At 41.3% G+C, this 22,273-nt stretch overlaps 1 long non-coding RNA gene across 1 annotated transcript in view; it reads right to left on the bottom strand.

Annotated features, from left to right (window-relative positions):
* Positions 1-6,411: 6,411 nt before the first annotated feature.
* LOC308529843 overlaps positions 6,412-22,273 on the bottom strand; it is a 60,707-nt gene continuing 44,845 nt past the window's right edge. The window contains exon 3 of the long non-coding RNA XR_013996799.1: positions 6,412-7,494. This is a non-coding gene — a long non-coding RNA (uncharacterized lncRNA). The remainder of the gene's footprint in view (positions 7,495-22,273) is intronic.

Genomic DNA, 22,273 nt, shown 5'->3' with positions numbered 1-22,273 from the left:
CAGCCTGAATTTTTTCAATGTCACAGACTGTTTCTAAAATTTAGGAACTGTATTACTGATTTTTTTTCTATACTGGGTGCTAAAAGAACTTAGATGTATTTATGGTGCATTACACTATCTTTAAGGATAATTCTGAGAAGGGCCGCAAACCTTCCTGGCAGGATACAGGGTACCTTGCTGTATGAACTTGGCTTCTGAAGAACCAAGACTGGCACCAGCACTGGCGTGATCTGCATCTGGGCTTTGGGTCTACACCTGAGACTCTGCCAGGCACCAGCAGAGCTGCTCCCTGAGCACCTAGTTTTCTTGTAAGGGTGCAGTTTGATTCCGCATATAGGCATTCTTAGAAATGACAAGACTGGCTAATATTATTACAGCAATAAAAAGCTTTTTAAAAAAGGAATTGTGCCTTTAAAGGATTTGATCTAAATTCAAGTCCCATTCTCTCTGTCCTGTCAAATTTGGGGCTGATTTTATTTAAGTCAGTGACTCCTGCATGGCTAAGCATCATATGAGGTCATCAAATATTGGTTGAATAGAGGGGGAGAAAATTAACCCCGACTTTCGGCAATCATACCCTGTCTCTTCTGCAGTGAAGGGAATAAAAAGAGTGAAGGTTGAATAGAAGATTGTGCTTTACCACGTTCCAGACACCACAGCGGCTCAATGGCATTGGCCTCTGTGCACTTGACTGGCTCTCTTCCTTTCAGGTTCCGCCTTAAATCTGTATATGCTGGCATGCTGTGATTTCCAGATAAACTAATGCGAAATGCACAGGAGCGAGGAGGCGGGGCAAGTACACACACATGCACACAAACACACAGATGTTTACTTTTGTGTGTACCTATTATGTATACAAGCAGATTCCGTATCTCTGAAAGGCTAGATAAGAAATAGACTGTGAAATTGCCTTTAGAATGAGACAGAGCAAGAATCTGAAATTAATTTTCATTATATGTGCCTATTTAAATTTTAAAATATTACTTGTAATTTGAAGTTCAGATACAGCATTGCTACAGATTATGTACTATGTTCAGGCATTCCATTTTAAAAAGGAGGTTAAAGCTGATCTCAATTAGGTGTCTCCTAATTATACATTAAGACTGAAATAAGGTGCTTACCCCAATACCTTCACAAGAATCTCTTATATGTATGTCAATTAGATGACTTATTTATAACATGACAGAGAGACAATGACCAGATCACATGCTGTTGGCTTTGTCACAGTAGGTCTACAGGAGCTTCATTGAGAAATAGATGTAAAAGATTCAAGTCAATGACAGGCAGTTTTATAAAACCAACTTCAGGTTTGTGTGTACTTACATCTCACTGGAATATTATGGAATGCCTGAACATATTACGTAATCTGTAGCAATGCTGTATCTGAACCTCAAATTACAAGTAATATTTTTAGGGCTAAAGGAAAATTTTGAAGACCTGATGACAGACTACCTGGTCTGCATCGGGTAGGGATGACTATAAAAAACACCCAACGTGGTGACTTAGGATAACAAGCACTGCTTGGCGCATGGTTCGGCCGGGCGGTGAGTGTGCGGGCCTCCCTCATGTCTCTGTGGTCAGCCGGGAGTGGCCACAATAGAGCCGCAGGCTGGCTGTGCTCATTAGTTTGGGGTTTCGCACAGGTCTGGGAGCGCAATGGGCACAATTAGGCTGACTGGTCACTGCCCCACGCTGTCCCTCTCTCCTGCAGGCTGGCCCGAGGTGGTTCTCTGGCAGGCAGGGCCCGCAGACACAAAGTGACAGCTTACACAGCCACTTGAGGCCCAAGCCAGGAACACAGCCCCTGCCCCAATGTCTGCTTTCTGCTGCCCAAACGTGCCCCAAGCCAGCCTGGGCCCAAGGGGCTGGGGACAGACTCACCCTTCCTGGAGGCCTCCCAAGCGTGTGTCAGGGGTGGATCTGAAAAGAAGCCCGCTGGACACGTGGCCTTGAACTTTAGAAGAAGGATCCTGAATTGGGGGAAATGTATATAATAAAAACTTAAAAAACTTTTCCCCAAACGGTTGAAAAAGAGTAACTAATTTTAAATGAGCTTTATAATAATAATTCTGTCTTTTTTTTTATTTTCTTATTCTCCCATTGTAATAATGGTTGTAATTTACTGAGTACTCCATTGTGCCAGAGACTATCCAATCCATAAGGTATTTCATATACATTTATCTCTCATCTTTAGTACTGCATAGAAGGTACTCTTTTTTTAAAAAAAATATATTTTATTGATTTTTTACAGAGAGGAAGGGAGAGGGATAGAGCGTTAGAAACATTGATGAGAGAGGAACATCGATCAGCTGCTTCCTGCACACTCCCCACTGCGGATGTGCCCACAACCAAGGTACATGCCCTTGACCAGAATCAAACCTGGGACCCTTGAGTCCGCAGGCCGACGCTCTATCCGCTGAGCCAAACCGGTCAGGGAAGGTATTCTTTCCATTTTTCAGACAAGCAAACCAAAGTTCATCAATAAATGCTGAGTGGCAGGTCTAGCCATTGGTTTCAGATCTGCTTGGCTATAAAGTTTGAGTCTTCTTAAGGCACAGTATAGTTCTATATCTGGGCTAATTTTTGTAAATTCGACTGTGGGTGCACCACATTGGAGCCAGGGATGGGGACTGGAAGAGAATGAAAGAGGAAATAATTTAAATAAGAAAGATAATCCAGCCACGGCATCCAATGAGTGTGAGTGTGTGTCTGGGGAACTCTGAGTTGGATACTTTAGACCTGCTGTTATTCAGGTAATTACAGCTCCCAGGTGCTTCTGAGGCTGGTGTGATTCTGATATTTTTGTTTCCTTTTAATAATATGACTCTAAATGCACGCCAACTTCTTTATCTCATGTTTAATTAGAGAAAAATGATCAAATTAGTGTTAGAGGAAAAATCTTCTCGTGTATAGAATGTGAGTTTAAATTCAATGTCTGCTCTGCCACATTTTTGGTGAATTTTCAAGAATAATTTTGACCCTACATACTTTTTGTTTTAAGGGCCGAGTTCTGGCCTTGAACTTCAATAAGATGCAAATTCAGTTAGCTGTGTCATATTCTCTGGAGGAAAGGATTTTGACGTTTATGTATACAATGCCTTTGTAACGGGGTGCATAGGGTTTATTCTGCCATCGTCAGGTGTGTCCATCTAGGTAAGCCTATCAGAACCAGTGACGTCACTAAGGCAGAAACCCCTCTGTGGTCCTCGACTTTGCCTACTGCTTTAGGAATTGGTCAGTAGTTAGTTTATAAAAAGTCTTCTGCAAGGAAGATGATGGTTTTGTTATTAAGTACATGTAACTGCTGATTATCATAAAGTTTACATGAAAACAGTATATAAAGTGAAGGGAGCAAACAAAATTACCTTACCAGAAGCATTTTATTTTATAATGCTAATTTAAAAATATTCTTACCAGAGGATATGTTTTTTATTGATTTGAGAGAAGGAAACATTGATCCATTGACTCCTATAGTCACTCTGATCAAGGTTTGAACTTGCAACTTAGGTATGTTCCCTGACTTGGGGAATCAAACCCCTAACCTTTTGGTGAAGGAACGGCACTCCAACCAACTAGCCACCTGGCCAGGGTTATAATGCTAAATTTTATTGAAATATAATTAACATAGAGACATGCACCTAAACTTATACAACTCAATATATCTTCACACAGTGTGCACACACCTGTAAACAGCACCTACAAACAAGCATATTAGAAACCCTTTCATTGTCCATTCTAGGCACTCCTCCTACCCTCAGAGAAACCACTATTCTGACCTTTGACTGTACAGAATACATTCATCTTGTCTACATTGCACTTTAATTGGTGAAATCATATGGAATGTACTTTTTTGTGTGTCTGACTATTTTATTCAGCACTGAGTTTGTCAGTTGATGGGTGAAGCTGCACAACATTGAAGATGGCTCATTCCCATTGCTGAGGAGTGAATACTCCACTGGAATGAGCATTTGGGTAGTTCCCAGTTTGGGGCTATTAAAAATTATGTTGCCCACTTCTGGGAATTTATCCAAAGAGACCCAAAACACTAGTTTGAAACAATATATGCGTCCCTATGTTCACAGCAATGTTATTTACAGTGGCCAAGATTTGGAAGCAGCCCAAGAGTCCATCACTAGATGAATGGATAAAGCAGCTATGGTACATTTACACAATGGACTACTGCTCAGCCATAAGCAGGAAGAAAATCTTACCCCTTGTGACAGCATGGATGGACCTGGAGAACATTATGCTAAGTGAAACAAGCCAGTCAGAGAAAGACAAGTACCATAGGATTTCACTCAGATGTGGAGTTTAATGAGCAAACTAAATTAATAAGCAAAATAGAGACAGACACACAGAGAGCAGGCAGACAGCTCTGGTGTGGGTCTGGGATGCTGTGGGGGAGGGGGTTTGAGCAAAAAGAAGAAAAGAAGAGCCCTGGCTGGCGTGGCTCAGTTGATTGGGTCAGGTCACATGCCTGGCTTTCCGGCTTGATCCCATGGTACGGGCTTGATCCCAGCTGATAGATGATTGATGTTCCACTTTCACATCAATGTTTTCTCTCTCCCTCTCCCTTCCCCTCTCTCTCAAAACCAATTTAAAAAATCTTAATTTTTTTCCCCTTACAATTTAACCCAATTTGCAAAAAAATAAAGAAAGAAAGTGAGAGAGAGAGAGAAAGAGGAGTGGGTGGGTGGAGTTAGAAGAGGGTATGGGGATAAATGGGGAGGGCAAAAAAATAAAATAAAGAAAAAATTAATGTTGCCTTGAACATGACCTTTATGAACACATGAGCACTTTACTATTGTGAATGCACCCAGGGATGAAATTTTGGGGTAATCTCAAGATTCCAAGCTAGCAAGTCTAAGAAAATAATAATAAAAAAAAACGCTTTGATTTTTAGAGGAAAGATATTGTTGACAGAGTTACACTGAAACTAACCTTCAGGAAAACAGAACACAGAATGTTTATAGATTTAACTGAAGTGATGGTAGCTGGTTTGTATTTATTTTGGGCCTTCTCCCTTATCTTGTAAAACTGCTAGCAATGACTAACCCATGCTTTATAGTATTAATTTAACAAAAAACAGACTTTTAATGCAACAACCTTTTTTTTTTCTCGTGTCCAGTGACTTTTGGTTTCATTTCCTCAATGTGATTGAGGTCTGATTAGAGTTAGAGAACAATGCTTTCAAAGCAGTCTCCTGCATTACAATCCTAAGACAAAATTCTATGTAAAAGAAAAACCTGTGCTTCATTTTCTTAGTACTGTATGTGCTTAAAGAAGACCCTTTATATACACAAGTTTCTCTTTTGCATCTCAAAACAAGTATTTCTCTAAGTAGTAAGTCTCTAGAGAGCATGCACTTTTCAAAGAATTAAATTTTTTATAAGTATTTGGTTAGGGAGCTATGACTTATAAAGTCAATAATAGCATTTTTATGAGTTTCTCAATAAACTATAAATAGATAATAAAAGCTTAAAATAATAAAAATTATAGAAGACATTATCACTCTACAAAATCAATGGTGATAGAACTTTGAAAGTTGGTGTTTTCCAATTGTAAGTTTTATGTTTCCAAAGGCTTTATATAGCCACTTGCAAATGTTATTAACTGTTTTGACTTGATTGTATGAATTAGTTCATTTCTGGTAACTGTAATGGAAAGGACACAAGAAGTAATGGGATGTGTACAGTTTAATCACTAATTATTTTAATTGTTCCTCATAAAAGAGACTATTCATACTCATATGCAGGTGATAAGTTTTCTGAAAAGTGTACTTACAACTTATGAATGAGCCCCACTGGTGTGACTCAGTAGTTGAGCGTAGACCTATGAACCAGGAGGTTATGGTTCGATTCCAGTCGTGGCACAGGCCCAGGTTGTGAGTTTGATCCCCAGTAGGGAGCGTGCAGGAGGCAGCTGATCAATTATTCTCTCTCATCATTGATGTTTCTATCTCTCCCTATCTCTTCCTCTCCAAAATAATAATAAAAAAATATTAAAATACACACAAAACAAACCAAACAAAAAAACCTTATGAATGAATGAATGACAACTGTTATAAGCAGAGTTCAAATTATTAAACAATAGAAATGCCATCTTTGAACCCAGTTAGATGTGCAGTGAGGAACTTAGTGAAGGCCAACTAATCAGCATAAATGAGGAAAGTGTGACAAAAGCATGAAAATGTCCAAAAGGAGGTGACATTAGAAAAAAACCCCATATTAAAAGAACTCTTGGAGATATTTAATGCCATTAAAGCTTTAAAAATGTTGAAAGGTGATTCACACTTAGAAAGGAGTATGATAATTTGCCAGGCATGGAAAAGATGCTGGCTCAGTATCATAGTCTATGATGAGAAGAGGAAGGCAAAGACTGTTTAAACTACTCTTAATACGATTATTTTTTAAATATGTTTTTATTGATTTCAGAGAGGAAGGGAGAAAGAGAGAGATAGAAACATCAATGATGAGAGAGAATCATCGATCAGCTGCCTCCTGCACACCCCCTGAGGATCAAGCCCACAACCTGGGCATGTGCCCTGATCTGGAATCAAATCATGACCTCCTGGTTCATGGGTCAATGCTCAACCACTGAGCCACACTGGTTGGGCACTGTGATTATTTTTTATGAAGATATATAAAACATCTTATTTTATTAAGTTTGGAGTTCCATTTCAAAATACTGTATACGGTGTGGTTTAAACAACAGAAACTTATTGCTCGCGGTTCCGGAGGCTGGAAACTCTAAGACCAAGGTGCTGGCAAGGTTGGGTTCATTCTGGTGCCTCTTTCCTTGTTTTGTAGGTGATCACTATCTCCCTGTATGGGCACTGGACCTCCGGTCTGTATCCTTGCACTTGGGGAAACGGTATCTCTCTCTTCCTCTTCTAACAGATGAAGGCCTCACCGAAGCTATCTATCTTAAGAATGGGGACGCATTTATCCATCTGCTCCCAGTCCCAGTGGTCAGAAGTAGCCCCGTGAACATTAACGACCTCACACTTCCAGGCTTGTTGTAGGCACCCAATGCCACGCTATCTTAGAAGTATCATGGGCTAGAAAGCAAGAGGGACATGGAGTGTGGTAAATCTTCACAATAAAGGGACTCCTGGAGCTGTGTCATGACATTGAAGTTCCAAAGATAAAATGTTGGAAATGGATTCAACTTTAGAAATGAGCGAGTCACTGTGAGGTTGCACCAGCACAAAACTGGTCAAAACTTAGAAGAAGCCATCCTTGTGTGAGTGGCTGGGGTGGGCGGTGGGACAGGGCTGAGAAGTGCTGTAGAGCAGGTCAGATACACTGTCAGGATTATGCATGTACGTACTTGCGTAGTGTTTATCTCCACATTTCACAAGAAACGACTGTCCAGGGTAATTAGGTGACCACACCGGAGCTTCCTGAATTAAGCCTGCAGCCTCTGAAAGGCCTAAAGTTATCTCAGGTGGTAGCATCCCTGGTTCTCAGCAGCTTCTCAGTGGTGACCTTCCTAGTAAGCAGAGAAATGCAAGTTAATATCACAATAAATGTTATTTTGCTTCCTCTAAATTATGGGCCTGACAATACCCATGTTGGCAAGGGTGTAGTATAGCAGGAACTCCTATATTACCGGTGAGATTGTTTATACAAGCATTATTTTTAATAGCAGAACATTAGAAGCAGCCCAATATTTGTTGGTGGAATAATTGATATATTGTGATATATTTACTAAATGTACTATTATACAACAATAAAACATGAATTGACTACAGATTTCTGTGACAGCACAATTGAAGGTTCAACCAAGCAAAACTATATGAATAATCTATATTTTGAAAAGCAAGAGAATAATAAACATAAAAATCAAACTAGTGGGTTACCTTAGGAGGGATACAGAAGTTGATACAGAGAAAGAGCACACAAAGACAATGGTAATATTCATTTTATCAGGCATCATATGGCAGGTGAATGCTACAGATGCTTCGTGCATAGCAAATATTTTGTGATGTAAATAAAACAAAACGCGTGTATTTTTGAAGCATCATGGTATGAAACCCAGGTATGTTCAACGCTTTGAAACCAGCCCCATTTTAATCGCAGTGCTGGGCGACTAGGATGTCAGCTGTGGATAGGATGTAGTGGCAACTCTACTGTCCCTGGAGTCCCACTGCCTGTGTTGGAACCTGACTGCCATTTACTAGCTGCAGGATATTGGGAAAGTTTCTCACCTTCTTCACCCCCATTTCCTCGTCTTTAAAATAAGGAATAAAATGGGCCCAGCTTGACAGGGAGATTGTGAAGATCATGTGAAAGAATGTAGGTAAAGCTCTTAGGATGTGGTTGCTTAACACATGGTCAGTACCTAGCGAATATGACCTACATAGGTCAGATTGGAGGCCTGGAATGTGATCACATACATGGTCTCTTGCACGCCTGCCACTGCCCTACACGGGCCTGGCCCCAGGTACCACAGTGAGAAGCCAGGGCCAATGGGCCTGCAGCCTGAGGCGAGGCTGCCTATGTGCGCCCTGCCTGGACGAACGGGTTCCCACCCAGCCTGGACGACCCAGTTCCCAGCCAAGTGCAGTCAGTTGATAATAATACAGGGTGTCCCCAAAAATCTATACACAATTTGAAAAATTATAAAGGCAGTGTTTATTAAAATACATTTCATTTCCAAAATGTAATAGAATCTGCTGTTAGACTGTGCACACATTTTTGGGGGGACACCCTGTAATTGTTTTTAAGGCTATGATTCATAGAGTATTTTGTTTGCAAAAATAGTTGACTTATACATGAGATGCTATTATTATTGTTCTTATTGTTATTGGTATTAAAGATTTGAAAGATAGTTGCTCCTGGGTTTCAAAATTTATCTCACTCAAGTTGAACCTAGATGGGTTGAAGTAGTGCCTTAAGACAGCGAATTTCAATCTTTTCCATCACTTGCCACACATAAACTAATTACTAAAATTCTGCAGCACATCAAAAATATGTTATATTTTTTTGCTGAAATTACAAAAAATCAGGTGTAATTTTGCTTCATTCACACTGGATGGCTTTTGTTGTGTTGGCGGTTGTTATTTTTTTGACAATCTAAGGGAAAAGGGACCAGTGCCCAGACTAGATATTCAGGTATTGCATGTTTTAAAAATTCTTGGGGCGCACCAGCACACGCAGCACACCGGCTGAAAATCGCTGCCTGGTGCTGGCGGGTGCGGCTCAGTTGGTTGGATGTCCTCCAGTGCTCCGAAAAGTTGCCATGCATGCAGGAGGCAGCGGATCAATGTTTCGCTCTCACATCAATGTTTCTTTCTCTCCCTCTCCCTTTCTCTCTCTCTAAAAATCAATAATTAAAGAAAAACAAATCACTGCCTTAAAACACTGAGAATTTTCAGTTTTCATCTTGAGTAGCTGACTCGGGCATAAACATCTGACTCCAATTGGCCTCCTCCTCCTCTAGCTCCGGAACACACAGGCTAGCACAAGCGCTGCTTCAGCACACGTTGCTGTCTAAGACCTGAGGACAGAGAAGAGGCAGGCTATTCCTGGGTCAGTAAACAGTCAGCTTGGTAACCAGCTGTTTGACATCGCCATTGCGATGTCTCCCCTGCTGTCAGAGCATTGTACAGTCCACAGACCCCCCGGCACAGATGGTTTTGTTGATGTGCACTGCAGCCTGCCTGGTCGCCAGGGTCAGGGTGATGTTTCCTCCTGCGCAGTGAAGAGCCCTAGTCTCAGAGCGTGATGCCACTTGCCCAAGGCGACAAAACTTGTAAAGATACAACTGGACCCAAATTGGAAACTTCTGATGGTAAACGCTAGCTTTCTTTCATAGATGCCTTTTATTTATTTATTTATTTTCTATTTATTGAGGTTGTTAAGAGTATTACAGATGTCTCCAATTTCTCCCCCACTGCCTAGCTCCCACCCCATCCCAGGCCTGCACTGGACTCTTGTCTTTGTTTATGGGCTATGCATGTATACATGTAAGTGCTTTGGTTAATCTCTTCACCCCTGCACCCCTTCACCTGAGATCTGTCAGTCTGTTCCATGCATCCATGCCTCTGGACCTATTTGTTCATCAGTTTATTTTGTTCATTAGATTCCACATATAAGTGAGATCATGTGATACTTGTCTTTCTCTGACTTGCTTATTTCATTTAGCATAGTAATACTCTCCAGGTCCCTCCATGCTGTTTCAGAGGGTAAGAGATCCCTCTTTTTTATTGTTGCATAGTATTCTATGGTGCAAATGTCCAACAGTTCTTTTATCCACTCATCTACTGATGGGCACTTGGGCTGTTTCCAGATCTTAGGTATTGTAAATAGTGCTGCTATGAACATATATTCTTCCTGATTAGTGTTTCTGGATTCTTAGAATATATTCTCAGAAGTAGTATCACTGGGTCATTTTTAGCTTTTTGAGTAGTCCCCATACTGTTTTTGAGTAGTTCCCCATAGTGGTTTTGTCAGTCTGCATTCCTACCAGCAGGGATGCAAAGGATTGTAAGACAATACTATGAACATCTATTTGCCAAAGAATCTGGGAGAAATGGATACATTCCTGGAAATATACAATCTTCCAAAAATCAATCAGGAAGAATCAGAAAACATGAACAGGCCAATAACAACTGATAAAATTGAAGCAGTAATCAGAACACTCCCAGCAAAGATAAGTTGTGGACTGGATGGATTCACAGGGGAGTTTTACCAAACATTTAAAGAAGAGCCAACACCCATCCTCCTAAAACTATTTCAAAAAATTCAAGAGGAGGGAAGACTTCCAAGCTCTTTTTACAAAGCCAGAATTATCCTAATTCCAAAACCAGATAAAGACACTACAAAGAATACGATACCCCTGATGAACAAAGATGCTAAACTCCTCAACAAAATATTAGCAAATCAGATCCAGCAATACATTAAAAAAATCATACACCATGACCAAGTGGAATTTATTCAGTGGATGCAAGGCTGGTACAATATTTGAAAATATTGTATACATCATATAAATAAAATGAAGGATAAAAATCACATGATCATATCAATAGGTGCAGAAAAAGCATTTAACAAAATCCAGCATCCATTTTTTATAAAAACTCTCAGCAAAGTGGAAATAGAGGGAACACACCTCAACATAATAAAGGCCATTTATAATATACCTACAGCAAACATCATACTCAATGGGCAAAAACTAAGTGTTTTCCTTAAAAGCAGGAACAAGACAGGGATGTCTGCTTTGGCCACTCTTATCCAACATAGTACTGGAAGTCCTTGCCATAATAGTCAGACAAGAAGAAGAAATCAAAGGCATCCAAATTGGAAAGGAGGAAGTAAAACTCTCATTATTTGCGGTTGATATGATATCGTAGATAGAAAACCCTAAAGACTCCACCAAAAAAAAAAAAAAACCTACTCAATTTAATAAATGAATTCAGCAAAGTAGCAGGATACAAAATTAAAATCCAGAAATCAATGGCCTTTTTATATAACAACTAGAGGCCCGGTGCATGAAATTTGTGCATTGGCAGGGGTCCCTCAGCCAGCCTGCTCCTTCTCACAGTCCAGGACCCCATGGGGGATGTCCGCCTGCTGGTGGGGAGCAGGCCTAAGCCAACAGTCGGACATCCCTCTCACAGTCAAGGACCCCTTGCTTCTTTTTTTTTTTTTTTTAATTTTTTTTTAAATATATTTTATTGATTTTTTACAGAGAGGAAGAGAGAGAGATAGAGAGTTAGAAACATCGATGAGAGAGAAACATCGATCAGCTGCCTCCTGCACACCTCCCACTGGGGATGTGCCCGCAACCCAAGTACATGCCCTTGACCGGAATCGAACCTGGGACCCCTCAGTCCGCAGGCTGACGCTCTATCCACTGAGCCAAACCGGTTTCGGCGACCCCTTGCTTCTTACCACCCGCCTGCTTGCTGCTCCTTAGCACTGCCACGGAGGTGAGAGAGGCTCCCACCACTGCCACTGCGCTCACCGACCATGAGCTTGGCTTCTGGCTGAGTGGTGCTCCCCCTGTGGGAGTGCATTGACCACCAGGGGGCAGCTCCTGCATTAAGCATCTGCCCCCTGGTGGTCAGTGTGCATCATAACGACTGATCATTCTGGTCGTTCTGCCATAACAGTTGCTTAGGCTTTTATTATATAGATAAAGAACTCTCAGAAAGAGAAACTAAAAAAATAAAAAAATAAAAAATCTCATTTACAATTGCAATGAAAAAAAAAGATACCTAGGAATAAACAACCAAAGAAAACTCAGAAAACTATAGGACATTGAAAAAAGAAATAGAGGAAGACACAGACAGTGGAAGAATATACTGTGTTCATGGATAGGAAGAATTAACATCATTAAATGTTCATATTACCCAATGCAATCTATAGATTCAATTCAATCCCTATTAAAATACCATCAGCATATTTCACAGATCTAGAAAAAATATTCCAAAAATTTATATGGAACAAAAAAAACAACAGCAACACAAAAACCTAATAGCCACACCAATATTGAGAAAGAAGAACAAAGTTGGAGGGATCATAATACCAGATATCAAACTATACTGCAAAGCCACTATAATCAAAACAGCCTGATACTGGCACAATAACAGGCATATAGATCAATGGAACAGGACAGAGAGTCCAGAAATCAACCCAGGTCTTTATGGTCAATTAATATTTGACAAGAGCAAATATTGTCAAAGGAGGCAAGAGCACACAATGGAGGAAAGACAATCTCTTCCATAAATGGTATTGGGAAAATTGGACAGGTACATGCAAAATACAAAACTAGACCACAAACTTACACCATGCACAAGAATAAACTCAAAATAGATAAAATACGTAAATGTTAGTCACAAAATCATAAAAACTCTACAAGAAAACATAGGCAGTAAAATCTCAGACATCTCATATAGCTGAATTTTTGCTGACACATCTCCTAGTGCAAGAGAAACAAGGAAAAAATAAACAAAAGGGACTACATAAACTATAAAGTTTCTGCGCAGCAAAAGAAACCACCACAAAATGAAGAGGGAACACACTATGAGAGAACATATTTGCCAATGACATATCTGACAAGGGGTTAATTTCCAAAATATATAAAGAACTTATAGAACTAAAAAAAAAAAAGGAAGGCAAACAGTCCAATTAAAAAATGGGCAGAAGACCTGAACAGACCAAAGAGGACATACAGAAGGCCAAAAGACATGTGAAAAAATGCTCAGCGTCACCAGTCATCAGAGAGATGCAAATTAACACAACAATGAGGTATCACCTCACGCCTGTCAGAATGGCTACCATCAATAAATCAACAGATAACAAGTGCTGGTAAGGATGTGGAGAAAAGTGAAACATAGATGCCTTTGGTGACTCCAATTTTCATGAGAATGCACACTTTCAACAGACTGTGTCACTAACAGCTTGTTCCAATCACTCACATAGAACTGGGGCCATGAAATGTGCCAACACAGGTAGCAGCAGTGTGTCATTCTTATGTCACGGGAATGCCGACAGATACACAGATTCCAAAACAGTAGCTTCTGGAACTCTAGATCTGTTCTGATTTTTCAAATGTGATTTATTAGAAGACCTATAGGTGGGAGTGCAGGTAGGGTAGGAAATATCCTTTACCTAAAGGAACTTGGAAATATCTGAACTTATTTACTATCCTCTGCATGAACAAGAGATTGCAGAATCAACAACCACATCCTCTTTTCATATATTTAATTGAAAATTAACATAGCATATGAAATAAATTGATACATTTTTTATTGATACAGTGTTTTATTTTTAGAAAGAAATTTCTGCACAAACAGAAACAAAAACAATGGAGGCTTCACAAGGAATTGCCTCTGTTTAGAACATTATCAGATACTAGAGGCCTGGTGCATGAATTTGTGCACGGGTGGGGTCCCTCGGGGTAGTCTGCGGTGATGGGGCCTAAACCCGCAGTCCAATGCTGACTGCTGCTCCTTCATGCCACTTCTGCTCATCCTGGCCCCACTGTACCTGTTGCGGGTCCTGATTGGGAGAGGATTGCACTGCCACAGCAGTGTTCGCCAGCCTTGAGCCCCATGTCTGGCGCCCATCCTGAGGGGGCTGGAGAATGGCCAGGATGTGATCGGACCTCTGGGCACGTGATGGGATGCCCTTGCCAGGCCAGGATCTGGATCTGTCCTGCTGACATTCATGCCGGTTGTAGGGAAGCTGCCTGGGAGCCACTTTTATGTCGTTTCTTCCTTGTGGAGCCTCTAGGGAGGGGAAGCAGCCAAATTCAAGGAGGCTGGCAGAGCTGGCGCTGTCAGGATCGTGCTGGCGGCATAGGTTCATCGGTGCCTGGTTCCATTCTCTAGAGATTGAATTTGCAGGACTACTGAGGTAGTGAGTGGCTGCTGCCAGGCTGGTGGGCCACCAGGACAGGTTGGTCAGCTGAGTGGTGCTCCTGCTGTGAGGTGCACTGATCACCAGGGGGCAGCTCCTGCATTGAGCGTCTGCCTCCTGGTGGTCAGTGCGCATCATAGCAACTGGTCGTTGGGTCATTTGGTCGCTTAGGCTTTTATATATATAGACTAGAGGCCTGGTGCACAGAAATTTGTGCACTCAGGGGGTTCCCTCAGCCTGGCCTATGCCCTCTTGCAGTGTGGGACCCCTCGGAGGATGTCCGCCTGCTGGCTTAGGCCTGCTCTCTGGGGGATTGGGCCCAAGCTGGCAGTCAGACACCCCTCTGGCAGCCCTCAGGGATGTCCACTTACCAGCAGGGAGCAGACCTAAGCTGCAGTCGGACATCCTTAGTGCTGCTGAGGAGGCGGGAGAGGCTCCCACCACCACCACTATGCTGGCAGCCATCAACCGGGCTTGTGGCTGAGCAGAGCTCCCCCTGTGGGAGTGCACTGACCACAAGGGGACTGCTCCTGCATTGAGCATCTGGCCCCTGGTGGTCAGTGTGTGTCATAGTGACCAGTCATTCCCAGTCGTTATGCTATTAGGGTCAATTTGCATATTACCCTTTTATTATATAGGATAGAGGCCTGGTGCATGGGTGGGGGCTGGCTGGTTTGCCCTGAAGTGTGTCCCAGATCAGGGTGGGGGTACTGCTGGGGTGCCTGGCCAGCCTGGGTGAGGGGCTAATGGGTGTTTGCAGGCTGGTCACATCCCCTTCAGGGTGAGGGTCCCCACTGGGGTGCCTGGCCAGCCTGAGTGAGGGGCTGATGGCCGTTTGCAGGCTGGTCAAGCCCCCGGCGACGGAAGCTCCCAGCCTCTCCTTTTTTTCTTTTTTTGTTTTATTCTGGGATAAATTACCTTCTATTATTGAAACTTTGTTGCCTTGAGTGGAGCTCAGAGCTGGCTATGACAGGCGGGAAGCTTGGCTTCCTCCATCACTGGGGCAACCAAGCCTCCTGCTTGCTCCAGCTCCATGGCTGCCGGCCACCATCTTGGTTGGGTTAATTTGCATATAGTTGCTCTGATTGGCTGGTGGGCGTGGCTTAATGTGTAGTGAAGGTACAGTCAATTTACATGTTTGTCTTTTATTAGTGTGGATACTTGTTTGTAAAATTCTTCAAATAATGTCATATGATTTTAAATAATACATCTTATTTTTACCAAATAAGATTAAAGGGTTTCTAAAACAGTACCTTGTTGTTGGAAGAAAGCTGGTTCTATTATTTAGTGTTAGGAGTGAAGGTCTGCACATTTGAATGCTAAATTACAATCTTAATTCTACCACTTGCAGGTTCTATGAGTCTGGAAAAGTTACTTAAGATCTCTAGCCTTTGGGCTTCTCATCTATAAAATGATACAACTAGTCAGACATTTCTCACAAGTTTAATCCTGAAGATTAAACAGGAGAATTCATGTACAGTGCTTAGAAAAATCAGTGGCACTAGTAGGTGTTCAGGCCTAGCAATTTATTACTGGTTGTTCCTCAAACAGGCATTGGTTGGATGTGACCTTTGGCAAGTGATTTCATCTTTGTCAGTTCCTTCACCTGAGCAGTGCATGGAATTGATTGCTTTATCTGACTGTTATATGGTGGGTAAGGAATTAGACTTAAAACCGACTGCTTAAGTTTCAGGTTCTACCAGCAAGCAACACATCTCTAGGTTCCAGTGCCCTTTAAAAAAAAATAAAAGGCTGCACATAAGATAATCTATCTTACAGGATTGGTCAGAAGATTGGATGAGGACATGATTGCAAAATGCTTAGGACAAGGCCTTACACATGCCAGTACTTAAAGACTGCTTGCAGTGACGAGGGAGTTGGAGTAAAGAGCCCCAGGTCATACCCTTGTCTCCGAAGGTCTCAAAGGGTTGCCTCTGCAAACCTCTAACAAGGATATTTTAGAATCAAGCCATTGACATCTTTGTGCTGTTAGTCACCTGCTCCTGGGTTGTTGGTCTCTGGCTCCTGTTGGGTAGCTCGTCCTGCACTTGGCTTCGGGCCCACCTTCCCTATGGGGCACGTTGGAGGCTGAGCCAGAGTCCACATGCTCGCAGTGGGTCCCACAGCTCGCAGCTGCTGGCAATCTGTTCCTAGAACACACTCTCCTTGAGAGAGCTCCTGTGGTTGGAGGGAAGATGTCCCTCCAAAGCCCCTTGTGCCTGCCTTGGATCCCACAGGCCTGACACTTCTGGAATAGCACTCCTGTGCAGCCAGGCTCCACCATCTGTGATCCCTTATCTGTCCCAGGAATACTCTGTCTTCATCTCAGACTGTGAAATCTAGGTCTCTCCACCTTTAAAGGCCCAGCTAGAAACAGTTTGTCCTCCACAACTAATCAGATACTCTCCACCGAAACTTTTTATAGCATTAGCAAAACACAACTAAACTCTCTACTATGGCCTGTTAGTCTTATGTGATCTTATGATCTGTTCTTGTCTGCTTCTCTGATACCTTCTCTTACTCTATGCTTTAGTCACAAAAGCCACCTGTCTGTTCCTTTAGGACTCCAATTTTATTATCACCTTTCACCTATTACTTACTGTTCAATTCTTCCTGGAAAGCTTTCTACAAAATCATTTCCTGGTTGGATTTTTTCCCCTTTTACTTTTAAGCCCTTAAAGAGGTCTTTCCTGAACATCCAATTAAAGAAATTCTTGCCCTGCCAGTGTGGCACAGCGATGGAGTGTCGACCTAGGAACCAAGAAGGGCACATGTCCGGGTTGTGGGCTCAATCCCCAGTAGGGGTGTGTGCAGGAGGCAGCCCAACCACGATGCTCCTCTCTCATCAACATGTCTATCTCTCTATCCCCCTCCTTTCCTCTCTCTCTAAAAATAAATAAAACCATGTTAAAAAAATTCTCATCCCTTTGTTCTGATCACTTGCATAGCAGTTCTCAACTGGGAGTGATTTTGCCCCCCAGCGGGCATTTGGCAATTTCTGGAGATGGTGTCAGTTGTCATAACTGAGAAGGTCTTACTCTTGGAATGTAGTGTGTGGGCTGCTATAAGTATCCCACAATGCCCAGCACAGCCCTCAGCACAGACTTTCTGGCACAGTGTGTTAGTCGTGCTGAAGTTGCAAAATTGCATGCAGCATATAGTCTTGACTTACATTCACCAATGAATTGGGCACTCATTGGAACTACCTCATCCATTTATTCCTTTCTTGGTTTTGCTTGAATCCCAAATTAGGATGGAAGCTCCACAAGGGCAGGCATCTTGCCTGTCTTGGTCAGGGCTGCATTTCCAGTGTCTTTCACGGCACCTGGCACTTGTAGAAGCTTCAAAACTATTACTCAAATCAATGAAACACTCAGTGGCCGAACCGGTTTGGCTCAGTGGATAGAGCGTCAGCCTGCGGACTCAAGGGTCCCAGGTTCGATTTCGGTCAAGGGCATGTACCTTGGTTGCGGGCACATCCCCAGTGGGGGGCGTGCAGGAGGCAGCTAATCGATGTTTCTCTCTCATTGATGTTTCTAACTCTATCCCTCTCCCTTCCTCTCTGTAAAAAATCAATAAAATATATTTAAAAAAATAAAAAAATAAACCACTCAGTGAATAAATTTTGGTAGAAACCTTTACTGAACACATTGAGTACTGAACCACATAGGGTCCTGCCTGATGTGCGTGTGCTGGTTACATGGGCATGTTCTTGGATGATGTCCTTGGTGGCAGCAGTGTGAGCCCACAGGGACCAGCATGACGACTAAGTACATCGTGGCTGAAATGAACTCAATAGCAGGAACTGCCACTGCAAGGGCATGTTGCTTCCCCCGTGTCCGCAGAGCCATGGAGCAATGCTGTGTCCGCCGGGCGGTTTTCTTAACTGTGCTCTGCTGACAGTGCCTTAGGGCTCTTGGTGCACTTAATTCTGCTTTTATTTTGAGCTATATTTTTAACTACTTAAAAATTAATTAAATTCAACACTCAGAATGCTTGTGAACCAGTTTTGAACACATTGGAATTGCTAACACTGAACTTTTGTGACCAGGTTCACGTATTCTTTTTGTGTAGGTTTTGAAAGACCCTCAACACACGCGCCTTATTTCTGTGCATATGCATTGTTGGAAAACCTTGAGAATATTTTAATGATTAGAGATCACTTAACTCTGTTCAGTGCCATTGGATTCAAATTCAGAAGTGAACTGTCTGCTTATTTAAAACTAGAGGCCCGATGCACGAAATTCATGGAAGGGGCTCCGAGGGCTGAAGCAGCAGCTCCAGCCACCGCCCCGGCCCTCACAGCTGCAGCCCCGGAAAGACGTCTGGTCTAATTGGTGTATTACACTTTTATTATTATAGACTAGGCAGGCGAGAGCGACCTCAGTGAAATGCCGGTGACGTCTCTTTGGCGTAGGTCTCCTAAGGACAGACTAGCACACTGAGCGGTGACAAGAATGCGTGCAATGTGCATTGGCACTGTCCTGTTCAGATAGTTCCAGCAGTTATTTGAAGCAAGATAGAATGTGGACTTGGACTTTAGTTGTTGTCATGGGACTGGGGCACTCTGCATCCCTCTGTTCATACGGGAGCCAGCCAGGGGATCCATGCGAGGCTGCTAAGTCCTGGCCGTACCCTCGCGTTGCCACATCGCTGCAGGCTATGCAGGCAGAAGATTGGACGTTCATGGAAACAGCACTGGGCTGTGGGTTCTCCCCTCACTCTGGGAGGGAGGAAGGAACTTTAAGAAGATCATGAAGAAATTGGGGATATTAGATCAAGCTTGCTGATTGTATTGTGTAAGTTTTCCGTCTCTGCTCTGTCTTTCTCTGCTGTACAGAAGGTACATCATCCTTTCACTCTAAGGATGAACTTGCCTATCCTTCACTTTGTAGTTGTTATTTTTTACTTTATGGGTTTTGAAGTTAGGTTTTTAGGTTTATACTAGTTTAGAATTGTTTATCTTCTTAGTGAATTAAATTTTTATTACTTAGTATTAAACTATTACTATTTGTATGAATTATTTCTGTCTTGAACACTATTGTGTCATATTATTTTTTTCTATACCCATTTTCTTTCAGTTATTGTTCACCTGATATGTCCTTTGTCTTTCAGTCCCCTAAATCTTTAAATTTAGATGTATCTCCTATAACAGCAGATAGTTGCTGGATTTTAAAAAATCAGTAGAATAATTTTTAAAAATTAGACTGGAGAGCTTACCAAAGAGCTTAGCCCATTTACATTTGTATGATTTCTAAAAATTAGCATTAATTGCTGTCATTTATGTGCAGTAGGTTTTATTATTTTTCCTATTTTTTTCTTCTCTTATTTTAGATTCATAAAGAATATTTTCTCATTCCATTTTATCCCTTTATTTTTTGGGAACATCTGTGTCATATATCCATTATTTTAGTAAGCAATAGTAACATGCCTCCCTGTCTTAATGACATCTGAAGTTAATCAATACCTTTATCATACTGCAGAATAATACAGGACCTTAAATATTACCACTACCCAGTGCTTTGGTTATAATTTCTTCCAAATTAGACAATATCATATTTTATATTGTTACTGATTTTTTAATTTACCCATATATTTGCCAGTATGTTTTGTCACATTGTTTCTTGCAACCCAGCCTTTTTGTGTGAGGTATACATCCTTCTGCTTGATATACATCCTTTAGGGTTTTTCTTAGTGAGCGTCAGAACCTTCAATAAAACACTAAGTTTTAGTTGTATGACACTACTCTTATGTTAGTGTGAGAATATTCTTGATATTGTTAATGATTAAACTTTGAAACAAATTTTTACCATATTTCTAGTTTCTGGATACTGTATCAAAGAGAATGGAAAGATCACAGGTGGATACAGGTAAGAAACATAAACAAACACAACTATTACTGTTAGTTAAAATACATGATGTTGTGCTTTTTGGTCAATATAGGGAATTTTATATTATTTACCCTTGTATTTATAGTTATTCACATGTAAAATTACAGAGAGAATGAGATGCCAAAATTGAAAATAATCTTAAACTTACTAAATATTTTAATTTAGCAAAACTGCCTTCTTATATGAACATAAAATTAACTTACATTAAAAAATATTACTTTAGTTTGTTTTACATCTTGGAGTTATTTGAAATATTTCATTTGAGAAGACAACTCCTGTAAACCAAACCAAGGGGGAAGGATGTATTTTGTTCTTAGATACATTATCCTTTACCCGTTTATTATCCTACTAGTGACCTGGTGCACGAATTCATGCACCAGTGGGGTCTCTCAGCCTGGCCTGTGGGATTGGCTGAAACTGGCTCTCCAACATCCCCTGAGGGGTCCTGGATTGCGAGGGGTTGCGGGCCAGGCCAAGGGACCCCACAGTGCATGATCAGGGCTGGGGAGAGATGCAGGAGGTTGGCCAGCTGGGGAAGGACCGTGGGAGGGCTCCACGGTATGTCCGGCTCATCTTGCTCAGTCCCAATCTGCTGGACCCCAGCAGCAAGCTCACCTACCAGTCAGAACATCTGCCCCCTGTTGGTCAGTGCTCATCATAGCGACTGGTCGACCAGTTGACTGCCTGCCCCCTGGTGGTCATTGCATGCCATAGCGAGTGGTTGAGCAGCCTTATCATATCATTAGTACATTATGCTTTGATTGGTTGAACAGACACCAGACAACCAGGCACTTAGCATATTAGGCTTTTATTTTATAGGATATAGAATCTTAATATATACTGTTGGTTTCTTTTTAAATGAGAGTAAATGTTCTCTGTTTTACTTTGACTAGTAGATCTAAAGCTTTTAAAAACCCTCTATCAAAATGTGAGTTAATTCAGACTTTTTTTCTCATGAATCTATGCCTAACACTTCTCTCACCAAAGTGAAGGCTAAATATAATTTACAACTTAAAACCCATGCTTTCCCTAAAATTACTTAACTACTTCTAGCATACAATTATGTACTCTTGCTTACAAGAGGATTTGTAGTTTGTGATAAAGCAGTCTAGAATAAATAGTTATCAATCCAGCTGACAGTAATGACTTAATTAAACTGTTTCTTCTTAAAAGTTCATGCTTTCTGGTAAAAGATAATCTCTCTCTAGTTTATTTCATTGACACAAATGTTGACATCATTATTCATTATATTAACATAGTCAAAATAACATTTTCCTTGCCTATAGTATTCTTCCAAATATAAATTACCATTCCCACTATGGTCTGCATGCCTATCTCCTTTATCTCTTGACATATTTTTAGAGCTAAATATTTAATTTTGGTGAATAAATGAAATAAAGGCAACTGTTAAGGAAATTAGATAATTATAAAACTGGTTGGTAATTTTAGTTTTACTAAGTTAATAATTTATTATTTAAGTAAAGCTCTATTTTTTAGAATTATGTTTCTTTGGAAGGATGATTTAATCTAGGTTATAAGGGACAGCAATGCTGACATCATCATCACCATCATCATCAACAGCACTCACAGTTACCGTTCTTTACATTGCAGTATTCTCTACAAGTTCACTTAAGTTTTTTATTCAGTCCTCAAGACATTGCAGGGCGGGAGGAAAAGCATGCAACATTCCACAATTTAGAGATGAGGACAATGAGCTGCATTAATTGTGATTTAGTCCAGCCACAGCTGGATTCCAGGCCTCCCATCTCTGCCTCGTGTTCTTTCCCCTCCCTCATGCAATCCCAATACTTGTGAAAGCCCAAACCATCACCTGTAACAAGCAGCGGTTTATATCGAAGCTTATTAATGCAATTCTTAAATCTCAAAATATAAGTGAATATATAATTTTCATAGATTAACACATTGTTACCCCTTGGACATTAGCCACAGTTTGGAGAGACCTAAACCTATATTGCCCATCACTAGTTAGTACATGTAGCTGTTGAGCTCACG

The sequence above is a fragment of the Myotis nattereri genome (assembly GCF_964212035.1).
Source record: "Myotis nattereri genome assembly, chromosome: 14".
NCBI lineage: Eukaryota > Metazoa > Chordata > Mammalia > Chiroptera > Vespertilionidae > Myotis > Myotis nattereri.
This window is presented reverse-complemented; position numbering and strand designations above follow the sequence as displayed.